We start from the raw sequence: 7,606 nt of genomic DNA, 5'->3' as shown, positions 1-7,606 counted from the left end.
AAAGTAAAGAGCCTAGGAGAAACGGGGCAATTAATGCTCAAAATTAAAAGCATTAAACCCTCGCACGTTCCCAAAAAAAAGCGCCGGTGTAAATGCGCGCGTCTTCTAGAGGAAACGTTCTACATTCAAAGCTGATACAAAGGAATCGACAAAATGCTTGAGTTCGGCTTCACCAAAGAAGGACCGAAGCCAAGGACTCGGCCTCAAAAAAGAAGACCGAGCACAAGCAGGGGCACTGTTTATACCCTGGGTCGAGCTGTCCGACCCGGGATGTTCTACAGACAAAGCGACCGACCTCTTCAGGTCAGGACAACCGACCTCTTCTCAAAGATCTCGACCAAGTCACTGGAAAGCCCAAACAAAGGGCCCAAATAGAGGAACACGTCCCAAATCCAAGGGCAGCCCAAGCCCCATAGAGATAAAGGCGGTTCCCTTAAAGATGACCTCACTTAAAGATAAGATAAAGATAAGGTAAGATAACTAACTTATCTTATCCACAGAATGTCACATCTCACCATTATAAATACACTGGAGCACCCAGGTATAACTCATACTCTGATTCTACTCAATACCTGCTTAATACCCTTGCTAACTTAAGCATCGGAGTCCCTTGCAGGTACCCCCCACCCTCCGGGGACGAAGGATCAGCACCACCACCAAGTCCAACAAGTCGGACACACCAGCTCCGGCCGCTGTACACCTGCCGGACACGTTGGCTCTGACCAACACAGAAGATCTCATCCGAGATCGACCTACAGTTTCAGGTAACCCTCGGAACAGGTGGTCTGTTACCTTGTTCTCTACTCCTTTCCTATCTTTAATCTCAATGTTGAACTCCTGAAGCAGTAAGATCCACCTTCTCAATCTTGGTTTTGACTATTGTTTGGCAAGTAGATATTTCAGTGATGTATGATCAATGAAAACAATCACTTTAAAAACAATGAGATATGATCTAAATTTATCAAATATAACCACTATGGCCAGTAATTTCTTTTCGGTGGTGGTGTAGTTCTTTTGACCTTCATTAAGGACTTTGCTGGCATAGTATATGACATGCGCTAATTTGTCTTTCTTTTATCCTAATACTGTCCCAATAGCAAAATCTGATGCATCACACATCAGTTCAAAAGGTAAATCCCAGTTAGGTGGGTGATGTGTGGAAAACGATCCAACACAAAACTCACCGGCAAGTGTACCGGGTCGCATCAAGTAATAATAACTCACATGAGTGAGGTCGATCCCACAGGAATTGAAGGATTGAGCAATTTTAGTTTAGTGGTTGATTTAGTCAAGCGAATCACATTTTGGTTGAGTGGGTTGTATTTAACAGAAGCTAAATTGCTTGAAATGTAAAGGGAGAAGGGAAATTGCAGTAAATTAAAGGACAGGAAAGTAAAATAGACTGAATCTTAAAGAACAAGAAATTAAATGACTGAAACTTAAAGTGCAAGAAATGTAAATTGCAGAAACTTAAAGTGCAAGAAATGTAAATTACTTGAATGTAAAAGGGATTTGAGGACTGGGATTGCAGAATCTAAACAAAGAGAAATTAAATTGCAACAATTAATAAAGGAGAAGATGAATTGGAATAAACTGAAATTCAACAGAAAATGAAATTAAAGTGCAGTAGGTTCACAGAAGAACCAAAAGTAAATTGTGGTCTCAGGTCTCAAGAGACTAGGTAGCAGATCCTAGATCTCTATTTGCCTTCCCAGATCCAAGTTCACAAAGCAATTGACAAGAAATTGAAGAGGAAGCAGTAAAGAGAATGTAAATTGATTCAATTATGCAGAAAGAAAACTAAAGAGTTCTTGAGTGGAGATTGAGACAGAATTTCCTCAATTCTTAACACCCAAGAATCAAAACAAAGAAATTAAAAAGACCCAAGCAAGAACAAGGAAGAAGAGAGATCAATTCTCCTCTCCAATTCTCTGAAATCTCGGTTCAGTCTCTCAAGGAAAGTCACAAAAATTCAAAGCTCAAAGAAAGTGCCAAATTCAAAAGCTAAGCCAAAGGTAAGTCAAAAAGGTAAGTCAAAAAGGTAAGTCAAAAAGGTACTAATTACATCAAACTAGCTCCTATTTATACACTTTCTATTCTTGGATTTTGGGATTTGGATGGGCTTTTGATTTGGTGAAGAAAAGAATTTAATTGGAATTTTAATTGAATTTTTCGGCCCAAAATGGTAGCTCCCAGGAGGCTGCCCTGCCCTTGTGGAGGGCAGGGCAGGATTTGGTGCATGTTGGTGCGGCTTTGGTGCGGCCTGGTGCATGTTGGTGCGGCTTGGTGCGCAAAACGCTGCCCTGCCCGCGCAGAGGGCAGGGCAGGAAAAATTGGTGCACCAGATTCAAGCTGTGGTGCGCCAGATTTGAGCTTTGGTGCGCGCTGGTGCTGCCAGGAACGTGCCTTGGTGCGCAGAATGCTGCCCTGCCCTCGCGGAGGGCAGGGCAGGAAAATTTGGTGCTGCCAGGATCGAGCTTGGTGCGTGCTGGTGCTGCCAGGAATGAGCCTTGGTGCGCCAGATTTGAGCCTTGGTGCGCCAGATCCATACACCAACAAAATGCTGCCCTGCCCTCGCGGAGGGCAGGGCAGTGTTTCCAAAATGAAGGCCCGTGTTCGAATCTGGGCAGAGGCACACGCTCAATCATTTTCATTGGTTTCTTGGCACGGTAATGCCCCTTAGTTCCTTGCTTCCTCATGGTCCCGTGTTCAACTCTTGTGGCAAGCATTTGGAGACAATTTCCTTTGAATTTTTCCCTTGATGAGCCCGATACTGCCCTTGTGGAGAGCAGGGCAAGGTTTTGTTCCTCTTGATTCCAAGGCACAGATTTGTGCTCTGCCCTTGTAGTGGGCAGGGCAGAGTTGCCTTTCATGCTTGGTTCCCTTATGTTGCCCTCCTAGAGGGCAGTGTGCCCTTGTGGAGGGCAATGCTTGCCTCTCCTCATGTTGTGCGCCACACTTCTTCTCTCTTTGACCACACTTTCTTTTCCTTGGGCCACACTTCCTTAGGCTACGCTTTTTCCTTTTTACCTTTTCTTCACCTACAATAAACCAAAACAACCACTCAAAGTATCACTAAATTCAAGAGGCTTATAAATCAATTAAAATTCAATTAAAATTAGCTTAAACCTCATGGATTAACATTAATTTCATGGTGGTTGCTTGATTTAAAGAAGTTGTGCATTTTCACTCCAAATCACTTACTTAAGAAGCAAGAAAGTGCATAAAGACTAACAAAACAAATGAAATTAGCTTGAAAAATGGGTATATGATGACTTGTCATCACAACACCAAACTTAAATCTTGCTTGTCCCCAAGCAAGCATCAAAAATAAGAGTAAATGACATGAATAAGAAAAGAACACATATCCTTATTAGGCATATAGCAGAACTTGATTTATGGAGTCTTTATGCAGACAATGACAACTCACTTATTGTTGCTGCTACATAATATATCTTTCCTCAAAGGCTTGCTAAACTTGCTGTTATAAGACTCACTTTTTAATTACTCCCTTGCTAACTTTTCTTGGCTTCCAATGCTTAACAAGCTTATTATTCTTCTAGAGGTTTGGTGTCAAATGTTGCAGTATTAGCCTTTGGCTTTATTTTCTTTTTCTTTTTACTCAACATCTTTCCACCACAGACACATGGCTCACTAATTCTCCCTAGGATCATTGATGCCCAGCATCTCTTTGGATGACTAAATGTTCTGTATCTAAGTTGCTCTTTATTGTGGATTTTCAATTGGCCATCCCAAATCAGTTGATCTAAGTGACCGGGTTTTAAAATACCCCTTAGAATTTACTCATCTAAGCAGATCTTAGTACAAGAACACCACATGCATATGTCCTAAGGTTCAAGCTATTGGTGTCCAACCTTTATTCTTTGTTTTTCTTGCCCTTTTGGCTTTTTCTTTCCCTTTTCTTTCTGTTTTTGTTACCAAGGGCTTTTTCATTCTTGAAAAGAGTCTTTGTAACAGCAAGCTAACTCACAATTGAATGAGAATGATATTATGCAACAATTATTTCATGAGTTATACATTTAATCAAACACATATACCACCACCAACTTCCATTCATACTTATGCAACATTGGATATTTCACTTTTCAATTCAAACCAAACTCTTTTATTTAAGCATATGGGAAACAAAACAATTTTTAAATCTAAGTGATGGATAACAAGCATTATGCAGGTTTAGCATTTTTCTAGCTATTTATTAACTAACTAAAATGAAAAGCAAAGAACAAAAATTGCATAAAGTAAAAGAAATAATTGATGGAGGCATATCATGTTTCAGACATGCATCTCCTTATTAAAGACATGAAAGAGGAAATATGAAAGAACTTTGCCACCTTCTAATGGTCATGGCTGCTGCTTGATTCTCCCTTCTTCTTCTTTCTCTTCCCTGTCTTGGAATAATCTCGGATCTCTTCACCAGGACATCTTCTTCCCCAAACAGAATCTAAGAGTCCTGAGAGTCCAACATCTTCCAATCTTTTAAAGGTGGACTCAGTATATTGATGAGATCTTACTTGTTGCTTGGCTAAAAATTCAGGGCATTGCTCAAATGGCTTGATCTCAGGATTGAGTGTTGGCAAATTGTGGGTTAAGTATTCCAGCCTTGCTTGCATGTTTTCATCATTCTCCATTCTTTGTACGTGTCTAACTTCTCCCATGGTATGATGAACATTCTTCCATTGATACAGGTTGTGACTATATTCCCCTGCTTTAGCTTGACTAAAATACAGCTTATCATATGATTCTTTGAATTCTTTGTATTGCTCTTTTTGTCCTTCAAGAATCTGTGCTTGAAATTCTTGCTGCTGAGTCATCATTTGTTGTTGCCATCTCTCTTGTTTTTCCTCCATTTGATGCTGCCAAGCTTCTCGTTCTTCTTTTTCTTTCAAAAATTGCTCCATAAATTCTGGATGGGGCTCTAGATATTTCTCTTGGCCCCCCTGATTTTGGCCTTGTTGAGCCTGCATGAGTTGCTGAGATAGTTCTTCAATTGATCTTTGTAATTGGCTCATGTCTATGGCATCATGAGCTTGATTTCGTCCTTCCTCTCTTTGCGATCTCCTTTGTCTAGGAGCTACTACCCCTTCTTGATTTTCTTCTTCATTCGTTCCCTCCATGCTCTTCTTGGTAATCCATTTCCCTTTCTTCACTTTTGTTGTGTCCTCATCTTCAAAGATTACCTTAGCTCTCTCACATAATCTGAGGATGGTACTTGGATGTCCAAGACTACTTGATTTGCTTGTGCTATTGGCCATTTCTTGAATACTGTCAGCTATGAGTTGTGCGAGGTTGATTTCACCTCCATGTAAGATGCAGTACGTCAAGAGTGCCCGTTTGATTGTGACCCAAGAAGCATTTCCAGTAGGAAGGATAGATCTTCTTACTATTTCATACCATCCCTTGGCTACAGGAGTAAGATTTATCCTTCTCAAGTGGCTTGGAACTCCCTTTGAATCTCTTTCTCAATCTGTATTTTCCACACATAACCCCTGCAGGATCTCATCAGGATTATTTTCCATTTGCAATCTAGCCTCATAACTAGGCTCTGCATAAGTTATGGTTCTCAACTTTAGAGCCCTAGTGATGGTTGCTGGACTGAAGCTCACTTCAACTCCTCTGACATAACTTGTGTAAGGAGCACTATCTTTGTTTTCCTTCACAGCATTTGCATAGAACTCCCTAATCATAACTGCACTGATGTCAACTAGAGGAGCACACAAGAGTTCCCACCTTCTTTCTCTAGTAATTTGCCTCATGATGGGGTATTCTCCTTCCTTTAAATCAAGACCTTTCTCATAGATGACATTCTTTGCCTCCATGAACCTATGATATCTCCCTTCATGGAATTGGGATCTAAACTTGGTTGCATCAAAGGATGGAGGTTCGGCTACCATAGGTTCTTTTCCCGGCCTTCTTTTTGAACTTGAGGAGGTCATTGAAGTTGAGGTGAAAAGAAAGAGGAAGTGAGAAAAGAAGAGGTTTGTGTTGTGTTTGGGAAGAGTTTTGGTTCGGTTCTGTTGTGAGGCAAGGAGATTATGTTGGTTTTAGGAGCAAAGAGGATTATGATTCTCATATGAGGGTAGCTTGAGTGAGTGTGTAAACCGTTTGGTGCAACGGCTATTAATAGGCCAAGTCTTCAAGCTTCCCAACAAAACCACAATGAATGAATGAAGAAGGAACCCGTTGGTGCTCATGAAGGGCTGAGATTGAGTTGTTCATCTAAAGGACTCATGGAATGGACGGTCTGCATGCATTGTTGAGGCTTGACGAGGATCCTCTTCCCATTGGCTGCAGGCATTTAGGCTTTCAATGCTGCATGCATGCATACAAATTCTGCTTCCCCATGAGCGCGTTCTCCTAGGCACATGTGACCTCCCTTAGCTTTTGTCTTAATCTTTTTCTCCCACCTGAATCAAAACAGCTAGCTTAGAACATTAATATAATCGTTGGCAACTTATTTGCAAGAATAAAATAAATTGTTTTGGTTTGTTTAATAGTTATTTAAATTTTTTTGTGATCAATTGTGTCCCTAAATAAAATGCTAAAAGTTGGTGAACACCAAACTTATCTTTTATTGAGGGGACGGCTTAACAATGCAAACCGTTCTCACAATTGATGCATTTTTAAAAAAATTGATGTATGATCCCTTGTCCGTATGGTTTTGAGTCCATGATTGGGAAATGATCTTCTGAACATTGTTGCACATGCAGACACCAAACTTAGTGTTTGGTCACATGCTTTATCAAAAGAATTATGCATATGTTCTAAAAATAATCCCCTTTTTTGAACAATGAACTTGGGTGTGCCTTAAGGTACACCAAACTTAGAAGTTTGCCATGTGCTTCAAAATGATGTATGCATTTACCAGGCATGAAAATTCAAAATCATATTCAGAGGAATCATAGCTTATTAAATGAAAGAGAAGACAGAAATCTTAAACCATGGGTTGCCTCCCATGAAGCGCTCTTTTATTGTCATTAGCTTGACATTGAACTCCCTTTAGGGTGGTTGATGTTGGTAGTGTCTCAACTTGTCACCTCTCACTGTCAGCTTTCTCTGTGTACCTTGATGCTCAATTTCCATGTGCTCAAGAGAAAGTATTTGGTTGACAGTGTAATAATCTTCTGTTCCCAGCTGTTGATATACTAGTTGCACCTCATCACCTTTAGAAAATCCTTCAGTTGGGATTTTCTTGTTTTTCCACCCTTTGTGAGCCTTTTTCTTGCTCTTCATCTTTTTCTTTCTTGTTGATCTTTCTTTCTTGACAGTTACTTGAGTTGTGATACCTTCCTTCTTGCTTATCACCCCTGCTTCCTTTTGAATCCCTTTTTCTTCTTGCATCTGTTTGTTTTTCTGTTCTACTTCCTTGTCAGTTGATTGCTTTGGAAGGAGATCATCACTCATTTTGCTTGTTTCTTCATCCCTTTGTAATTCTGGAAAGACTTTCAGGATGATGCTCTCCTCATGCATCCTGAGGGTTAACTCTCCTTGCTCTATATCGACAATGGCTCTAGCAGTGGCCAAAAATGGTCGACCAAGTATTATGGAGTCATTTCCATGTTCTGAAGAATCCAGGATCACAAAATCT

This window comes from Arachis hypogaea, chromosome 5, assembly GCF_003086295.3.
Source record: "Arachis hypogaea cultivar Tifrunner chromosome 5, arahy.Tifrunner.gnm2.J5K5, whole genome shotgun sequence".
Classification (NCBI taxonomy): Eukaryota; Viridiplantae; Streptophyta; class Magnoliopsida; order Fabales; family Fabaceae; genus Arachis; species Arachis hypogaea.
This window is presented reverse-complemented; position numbering follows the sequence as displayed.